The sequence below is a fragment of the Cebus imitator genome, unplaced genomic scaffold (assembly GCF_001604975.1).
Source record: "Cebus imitator isolate Cc_AM_T3 unplaced genomic scaffold, Cebus_imitator-1.0 Scaffold8, whole genome shotgun sequence".
Taxonomy (NCBI): Eukaryota; Metazoa; Chordata; class Mammalia; order Primates; family Cebidae; genus Cebus; species Cebus imitator.
The window spans coordinates 10,835,984-10,845,644 of NW_016107323.1; the positions used below are offsets into that span (position 1 = coordinate 10,835,984).

The following is a 9,661-nucleotide window of genomic DNA, read 5'->3' on the forward strand; positions in this document are numbered from 1 at the left end:
AAGAAATAAGATATTCGATGCTTTGTTATAAAATAGGTTTTGTGTTAGATGATTTTTTTTCCAACTGTAGGCTAGCGTCAGTGTTTTGAGGATGATCAAGTTATGCTAGGCTAAGCTATGACGTTTGGTAGGTTAGAGGTTTTAAATGCATTTTCAACTTAAAGATATTTTTAACTTAATGGGGATTTATCAGGACATAAATCCACTGTAAGTTGAGGAACATCTGTACTGTATTTCCCTATATATACACACCTATGGTAAGGCTTAATTTATAAATGAGGCACAGTAAGAGACTAATAACAATAAGAAATAAAATAGAACAATTGTAATAACATACTTCAATAAAAGATATGTGAATGCGATCTCTCTCTTTGTCAAAATATCTTAGTGTACCATGCCGCACCATGGGCAAAGGGGGCCGGTGAACATAGTAGCTACTGGTTTTACTTTCCTCAATGCAGCAGTTCTTTGGGAACTTGAGGTATTACCTGCTAAATGGGGATAATAGCAGTATCTGCCTAATAGGTGAGGATGAAAAGAGGTAATGTAGGGAGATAATATCTATTCAGGGCAACTTGAATCTAGGTTCCTGGGTAAAAACACTATTTTATAAAAGAGATATAATGTACTGTATGTAAAATGCTGTCTTAGTCCCCTTTCTGTTGCTATAGCAGAATACCACAGACTGGGTAATTCACAAGGAAAAGACATGCATTTCTCACAGTTCGTGAGGCTGGGAAGTCCAATATCAAGGTGCCAGCATCTGGTGAGGGGCTTCTTGCTGTGTCATCCCAGGATTAAAGGCAGAAGCGCAAGCTAACAGGAGAAACAGACAGCAAGAGAAACGGGGGGCCCACTACTGCCATCACAGTATTAATTCATTCACAAGGGCAGAGTTCTCATGACCTGATCATCTCTTGAAGTTCTCACCTTGCAACATTGTTGCAATGGCAATTAAATTTTAGCAGGAACTTTGGCGGGGACATTCAGACAACAGCAAATGCCTCTCTCAGGCGTGGTGCTTAGTGGGTACACAGTATACTCTTAGTGATGATTATCTGTTCACCCAAACTTGTGTTGGAATAATTAAGGTATTTGACTTCTCTGTCCTCCAGAGGAGGTTCCTAGTGACATGTGTGGTAGCCAATATGTATCATAGGTACTGTTACCACATAAAACAAAGGCATATGTGTCTGGGCAGCTAGGATGGACAATTCTAGCCTCATCTACACCTACGCTTCAGGCAGAGGAGGTATCCTGGCACCCCCATGCCATTCTGCTGGCAGGCTTTTCCTCCCTGTATTCATTTCCCAGGGCCGCCATAAGGAAATGTTTAAGCCACACTACGTGGCTTAAAATAACAGACGTGGCCAGGTGCGGTGGCTCACGGCTGTAATCCCAGCACTTTGAGAGGCCGAGGCAGGCGGATCACGAGGTCAAGAGATCGAGACCATCCTGGCCAATATGGTGAAACCCCGTCTCTACTAAAAAAAATACAAAAATTAGCTGAGTGTGGTGGCGTGTGCCTGTAGTCCCAGCTGCTCGGGAGGCTGAGGCAGGAGAATTGCTTGCATCCGGGAGGCAGAGGTTGCAGTGAGCCGAGATCGCGCCTGGCGACAGAGTGAGACTCTGTCAGAAAAACCAAAACAAAACAAAACCAGACATTTATCATTTCACAGTTCTGAAGGCCACAAGTCCAAAATCAAGATGTTGGCAGAGTCGATTCCTTCTGGAGGCTTCAGTAGAGAATCATTCTCTGCTGCCCCTCTTCCATCTCTTTTCTCATTTCTTTTTTCATTTCTCTTGTTTCTATATGCATTAAGACTCAATCTAGCTTGTGGCAAAGGGTAGTTATGAACTCAAGTAACTGCAAAGTCCAGAGGAAAGTGGGGTTTCAGGTGCAGCTGGACCCAGGGGCTCAAATGATATTTTCAGGCACCTGCTTTCCTACCATCTCTTCACTCTGCTCTTCTCTTACTTGCTTCATTATCAGGGCTCTCCTATCATGGATGCACATATTATCCATAGCCCAGCAGAAAAATAGTGGTCCTTTCTGAATAGTTCCAGGCAAAGACCTGCATGTCACTCTCTTGGTCTGGCTTGAGTCACAGGTCCAGAGTTGAACCAATCACCGTGCAGCTGATTGTCAGGCTTGGGACCTGCACTCACTCATGACCAGGGGAAGGAGGTAGTGCCTTCAAAGGGAAATTGGGTTCAAGTTTCTAGACAAAGGGGGAAGGTATGATGAGCTTGCCAAAATACTGACTATTCCTTCCACTCCTTCCTTTCCTCTGATTCTACCACACATGTTGAGCTAGAATGATGTGTGCAGAGAGCCTGAGTCCTGGTGTTCTCCAAGAGCACAGGCTAAGTGGTGGGTCCGGTGAGAAGAGACAAGCGTTTGAAAGGTGAGATGCCAGGGCAGGAGAAGACCACTCAGCACCAAGAGCTTCTTCTCAAAAGAACAAAAATGTCGAGACTTGAGGCCATCAGATCCACTGCCTTAGTGGTATAAATGGAGAAACTGAGACCAAGGAGGTGAAGAGGCTTGCTTAGAGTACCCTGTGAGTCAGTGGCAGAGCAAGAAGCAAAACATTCATCTCACGTTCCTGGGCTGGTCTTCATGCCCCTACACACTTGCATGGTCAGATGGGTGGTTATTCTGTGGGATGTAGCTACCTGCTTGAAGGAGACTCTGGAGATGGTGCCCAAGAAGAGGTGTCATTTTGGATGGGCACTGAAGGATGAGTAGGCGTTTGCCAGGGAAGGAGGACTAGAACCCATACATCCAAATCCATACATCCTTCCCTTCTCCCTCCTTCTCTTCCTTCCTTTCTCTCTTTCTCTCTTTCATTTCATCCTCCCTCTGGCCCTCCCTTTGAAATAACTTGGGAGGGAGTGATCCTGGCTAGCACCTGGGAAGAGAGGGAAGAAGTTGTTGCCACATCCAGGATTGGACCCATGAGAGCCTGAAGTGGAGGGGTAGCGGTAAGACCAGAAGTCATAGCGTGCAAAAGCTTCCCAAGAAATGCAGGTGTCTAATCATGGAGTGTGCTGCTTCCCAGGAACAAAAACACAGCAAAACAACATCAAAACCAGGAACTGCACCTCCCTTGCCCAGGGTGGCTGCTAAAATAATTTATCTGATTATGGTAAACATTTTGAAGTGTATCCATATATCAAATCATCACATAGGACATCTTGAATTTATGACATTTTAACTTTTCAATTATACCTCAATGAAGCTGGGAAAATAAGTAAATAAAATAATGGAAGAAAAAAAAAATCCAATTCACCAGTGAGTTCAGGCACAGTTCCCTGGGGATAGCAAAGCTTGTGGGTTACAAAAGCTAGAGGAAGAAAAAGGGAGACCCCGGAGCTGGGGAAAACCATTTAAAGCTACATGGCAGCCTCTACTTCCCCTCTGTCCAACCCCATATAATTTATAATCCCAGTCTCCCTGGCAATTTGCCCAGATCTCCCTCCATGGGGAGGGGTAGTTAGAGCTGGTCATGTGACCATGGGGTCACATGGCCCAGAGCTGGGTAGAAGTAGTCCAGGTCCTCAAAGCGCTCCATGTGCTTTGCTCTGTGGGGCTGATTTGTCGCCCCTCTGTTCCAGCTTGGTCTGCTTGGAGGGGCACCTGGTGTGGTGAGGTCTGCCTCTGCACTTCCCAGCTGGGTCATCTTCTCCTGTGCTAGAGGGGAATGACTGGGAGAGGAAACTGGGGTGTAGGCTTTGTGGCCTTGGACAAGTCCTTTATCCTAAAAACGGAGGCTCCTAAGTGAGCCTTAGTCCTCTCCTAAGTGAGCCTCAGTGAATTATCTCCTAAGTATGCCTTAGTCATTTCCTAAGTGAGCTTCACCATGGCTTTCGTCTGCTGCAAACTCCAGGAGCTGCCCCTCTCAGGGACAGTGTCAGCTGAAGTCCTCATGGAAGCAGGGAATCTCTCCACCCTCATGCCCTCACCTCCTGCACCTCTGGGGGTTCCTTCCCCACACCAAGCTCATTCCCTCCCCACTTTAGGCTTCTGCATTTGCTGTTTCCTCTGCCTGGCACACCGTTCCCCCAGCTCCTCCAGTGGCTAATTTCTTCTCATCTTTGAAGTCTCATTTTAAATGTCACTGTGTCTTGTCACCCAGTTACTGCCTACCCTCACCCCAGTTCCCATCACTGCCTCATCACCCCATTTCTCCGTCTTCATCACACTCGCCCTATCTGAAACTATTTGTTCATCTATCTGTCTATTGCCCTTCTCCTTTCTAGAATGTAAACTCTGTGATGTGTGTCCCATCTTACTTGTCTTATTCACAGCTGAATCTCCATTCTGGATAACCGTGTTCAACGCAGTAAGTACTCAATAAAGTTCATGAATGACCGATTGCCTCATTTTGTAGATGAGACAGCTGAGGTTAAGGGAGAGTAAACAATTAGCTTAAAGTCCACCACAAACCATCTGCAGACTCTGAAGTCCTTATTCCTTCCTTTAGGTTACGCATTTCCTCTCATCTGTAATATGGGGACAATTACGACTCCTGACTCTTTCTAATGAGAAAGTTACAGAACCTAGAGTTATCCCTTCCTCTGTGTGGGAACTCAAATCAGAATAACACAAGCCCAGGTTCCTTCTCCCTCTTCAGGTGGGAAGCCTTTCAAACTCACCACCAGCAGTGCCCAGAGAAGGAAACCACAAAATCCTTGACAGAATGGTTTATTGCACCCATGCAAACATGGTCCCAGGCTAAATCAAGTTTCTCCCAAATCATAAAACCCTAGAATGGCAGCACTGGCAGAGAACTGGGAGACCATTTAGCCTGGAGGCTCCCAGACCTCAGTGAGCAAGGGCCTTACTTGGGGAACAATTTGGAAACTCAGATTTCTAGACTCTACCCTGAGCATTTGTGTTAGTTGGAAGGGCAAAGGGCTTGCTGGGCTCTAACACCTGGGAAAAACAAAGAGAGGAAGCAGGATGGGGCATGGGATGGGGTCAGACCACAGATGTGCCGATATGACAAGTTTCTGCCAGCCTAGTGGGGAACTGCAGATCAAAGGTGGTTAGAGGAGTCCTGAGTTGGATGGAAGTGACCATGGCCCTGGCGCCACCACCATGGTCACTGGCCAGGTGCCACCCTAAGGAGAACGTGCCCTCAACTCCCAGGACCTTGCTCAGCCACTGGCCAGGAGCAGCCCAGAAAAAGCATGACCTTGAAGGAAGCAAACACAGATGAGCTGGAAGTTAGCTACAGACCACAGCCCTGCAGCTGGGCAAGGAGGTTTTTCTTGAAGGGAAGGCAGCTCATCTCCATGCCACTGCGCTGCTCAAATCCGTGCCCCTGGAGGGACCTGAGATTTGGTATTTTACTAAGTTCTCTGAGTGCCTTAGACTCCTACATGACTCCCTTTCCAGCGCTGTTTCCTCTGCCCAGGCTTCTCCAGGCCAGCGCAGTCAAGCCGACCGTCTCTCCCATTTCCGGTAGCTACCTTTCAGGAGAGATGGAATGAAGCAGGTGGCCCAGGCTGCAGGATCTGAGAGAGAGGGTTTAGGGCCTTGTTCTCAACTAAGGATAATTGTGTCCCCAGGAGACATTTGGCAATGTCTGGAGACAGTCTGGTCATCACAACTGGGGCAGGAGGTGCTAGTGGCCTTTAGTGGGGAGAGGCCAAAGATGCTGCTACCATCCTGCAATGCACAGGACAGTCCCCACCCCAAACAGTGATCTGGACCAAAATGTCAATAGAGCTGTGGTTGGTAAACCCTGGTCCACGACCCTCCTGAAATCAGGGGTGGTAGCTGGTGAGTACAAGGTGCATTTTTCTGATTTTGGCTTTCCCAGTTTGGGCTGTGACCCAGACTAGGTTAGGACCTTCTGTCCTCTGGGCTCTGACTTGCCGGAGCCATCTGTGCCCAAACCTGCCATCCTCGTGTTCCCTGCAGGCCTTTGCACTTGCTGTTCCCCCTGCCAGAACAATCTCTCCTACCCATCCCCAGCCTTCTTCATCACCGGATGCCTTTATTCATCACTTACTCTGTGCCAGGGACTGTGCTCAGTACTTGCCTGGTTTTTCTCATTTAGTCCTCACAAGACAAGTGCCATCCTCTGAAGGTGGTGTGATTGTTGCTTCCCATTTAGAGATGAGGGAACAGAGACATAAAAGGGTTAAGTGGCTTGCCCAAGGCCACAGTCAGGGAATGATAAAGCTGGAAGGCTGTTTAGTCTGGAGGCTCCGAACTCAGATTTCTAGGCTCTACCCTGAGAATCTGTGTTACTTGGAAGTGCAAAGGGCTTGCTGGGTTCTAACACCTGGGAAAAACAAAGGGGAGGAAGCAGGATGGGGCACGATACCCCATCACGCAGGAGATCACACAGCATCACTTCTTCCATATTCTTGGTTATAAATGAGTCACAAGCCCACCCAATGGAGGCAGGCTGCAGAGCCCAGAATCCTAACCACTGCACCATCCTACCTCTTCAACAGCTGCCTTCCCACCCTGTCATTGTCTGTGCACTGGTCCGCAGCCTCCTGCAGGCTCTGGGCTTGGTATGGGCAGGGACTTTGTGCCCAGCATGGCTCCTTTTACAGAAGTGGCCCTCTGGAAATATTTGGTAAGTTGAACTCACAGCATTCTGGTCTCCATTCTTGAAGCTCAATGGCTACATTCATGTCCGCATCTGAAGGCAAAAAGCCTGTGATCCACCGTTGAGTTAGAATTGAGCATTCAAGTTCCTGGTTCTCAATGGAGGGCGATGGAAGAAGTGCCACTTGAGGAAGATCTTTAGATTTGGTGGAAGCCATAGACACTTGTGTTCATGACTGTGATTCCATGTCTCTTCTGTGAATGGTCACAGGATAGAGCTTACTTTCGAGGACACTGTGCCTAGGGAAACACAGAGCACCTTCCTCACCTTGGTGTTTTTGGTGCTGGGTGTGGTGCCTGCCGAAGAGTGGTGCATTCGCTTCTGAGGGCAGCTGTAATAAATTACTACAAACCATGTGGCTTAAAACAGCAGAATTTTATTCTCCCATGGTTCTGGAGGCCAGAAGTCCCAAATCAAGGTGTCAGCAGGGCTGTGACCCCTCTAAAGTCTCCGGGGGAGGGTGTTTCCTTGCCTCTTTCAGCTCCTGGTGGCTCCAGCCATTCCTTGGCTTGTTGCTCGGTCACTCCAGTCTCTGCCTTCATCTTTATATGGGTCTGCACGTGGCTTTCTTCCTGGTGTTGAGTGTCTTCTCCTTTTCTGTATCTTATAAGGACACTTATAAGATACAGAAGCTCATCTTGAGATCTTTAACTACATCTGCAAAGACTCTGCTTTCAAATAAAGTCACATTCACAGGCATCGGGTGTTAAGAACTGGACATATCTTTTTGATGCCACTATTCAACCCATGATAGTGATGTAGTTACAAAAACAATAGTTTCTCCCCTCCCACATGGTGGGACCCCCGCTCCGGGACTTACCCTCTGGAATCCCCTTCACAATCTTCATGGAAGCCTTTCTCTTCTTCTCCTTTCCTTCTCTTTCTCTACCTAAATAAAATCACCTTTCTGCAAAAACAAAAACAAAACAATAGTTTCGGTATCAGTGATGCTGATATCCATGGTTAATTCTTCAATTCCAATCCTGAGTCCTTTCCGTGTGCCTTGGTCTTATTAGAGACTTTACCTGCAGCATCTCCTTTGATAATGACACCAACCCTCACTCCTTCCCAATTCACAGACAAAGAAGCTGAGACTCAGAGAGGTGATGTGACTCTTTCAAGGTCTTCAATTTCCAAAGCTGGCTGTGCATCTGAATCACCTGGGGTGGGAGAGCTTGTCTTTGTTTTTTGACAGAATCTCCCTCTGTTGCCAGACTGGAGTGCAGTGGCACAATCTCGGCTCACTGCAACTTCTGCCTCCGAGGTTCAAGTGATTCTCCTGCTTCAGCCCCCCAAGTAGCTGGGACTACAGGTGTGTGCCACGAGGTCCAGCTATTTTTTGTATTTTTAGTAGATACAGGGTTTCATCATATTGGCCAGGATGGTCTCGATCTTCTGACCTCTGGATCTACCCACCTTGGACTCCTAAAGTGCTGGGACTACAGGCATGAGCCACTGCACCCAGCCATCTTTTTTTTTTTTTTTAAGGTATAAGAATGCAGATTCTTATACCTTATCCACAGAAGAATCTGACTTATGAAGATTTCAGATTCTAGGATGAATTTTAAAATCCTCATTTTTATCAAGTTCTTGGAGGAAATTTCCTCCTAGTTAGGTTTTGGAATGCGTCTTGGTTACTATTGCTGTGTAACAAATTACCCTGGTCCTTAATGGCTTAAAACACTTGTTTTATTTTGTTCTGGGTTTTGTGGGCCAGGAACGTGGGAAAGGCTCAGCTGGGCGATTCTCGCCTGAGGCTCTCTCATGAGGTCTCAGTCACACGTTGGTTGGGGCTGCAGTCAGTTGAAGGCTCAGCTGGGCTGGATGTCTGAGATGGCTTATTTCTGATTGGCTCACTTCTGGTGACTGGTAGGTGATGCTGGTTCTCTGTCAACAGGGGCTTCTCTACGTGGCTTCTTCAGCACGGTGGGCTTAGGGGTGGTGGACTTCTCAGAGAGAGGCTCACAGGTTCCAGGCATGAGGAGATCACACAGCATCACTTCTTCCGTGTTCTTGGTTATAAATGAGTCACAAGACCACCCATATTCAAATGGAGAGAGGAGAAGGACACAGACCTCACCTCTCAGTAAGAGGCTGAGTCTATGTTCATTAAAAAAAAAAAAAAAAAAAGACTATGACAGAGTGGCTACACACTACTTAGCAGTACCTTCCTCTTTTCTTTTGGCTGAATGTTCATTGAAGTAGGTTATTTTAAGATGAACGTTATCCTGGGAAATGGAGGTCAAGACAGGCTGGAAGACCTCACTCCCATCCTACCCCATCCACCAGATTCCCACCCCAACCAGATTGGAGAAATGTTGTTTAGTCACCAGGTAGGGAAATAAAAAAGAAAACGGGAACTTCTGTGCCAGCGCTGAGACTTTCTCTCCCTCAATCCCATCCATGCCATCTCCTGTGGTCTAATGTTTGTGTCCCCCCAAAATTCCAAGTCCTTAATGTGATGGTATTAGGAGGCGGGGCCTTTGGGAGGTGGTTAGGTCATGAGGGTGGAGCCCTCATGAATGAGATTAGTGCAGTTATAAAAGAGACCCCAGGAAAATCCCTTACCCCTCCCACCATGTGAGGATACAGCTAGAAGGTGCCAGCTATGAACCAGACACCTGATCTGCTGCCATCTTGATCTTGGACTTCCCATCCTCCAAAACTAAGAGCAATACATTTCTCTTGTTTATAAGCTACCCAGCCTATGATATTTTTGCTACAGCAGCCCACATGGACTAAGACACAATCCCTCGCATGGGAGAGGGGAGAAGAGAAGATCTCTGTGTTTCAGTATGAACCAATTCTAAAGGCAGCCACAGCCTTCTGGCTCCCCAAAACAAAAGTGGTTCAGGGGTCATCTGTCCCTTGCCCTCCCTTGACAAATGCTTCTCCCTCTATCTTTGTGGGTGATTGGCTCCCCTTCTCTTTGCCTCAGTTTCCCCTCTATACACTGAAGAATTTGGGCTGGAACACAGGTTGCAAATTTGCTGACAGGCAGATTTCATTTATCCCTTTTAGTG

At 47.2% G+C, this 9,661-nt stretch overlaps 1 long non-coding RNA gene across 1 annotated transcript in view; it reads right to left on the reverse strand.

Moving 5' to 3' along the window:
* Positions 1-1,670: 1,670 nt before the first annotated feature.
* The window catches only part of LOC119473447, a 30,703-nt gene continuing 22,712 nt past the window's right edge, over positions 1,671-9,661 (reverse strand). Inside the window, exon 3 of the long non-coding RNA XR_005202670.1 lies at positions 1,671-2,915. This is a non-coding gene — a long non-coding RNA (uncharacterized LOC119473447). The remainder of the gene's footprint in view (positions 2,916-9,661) is intronic.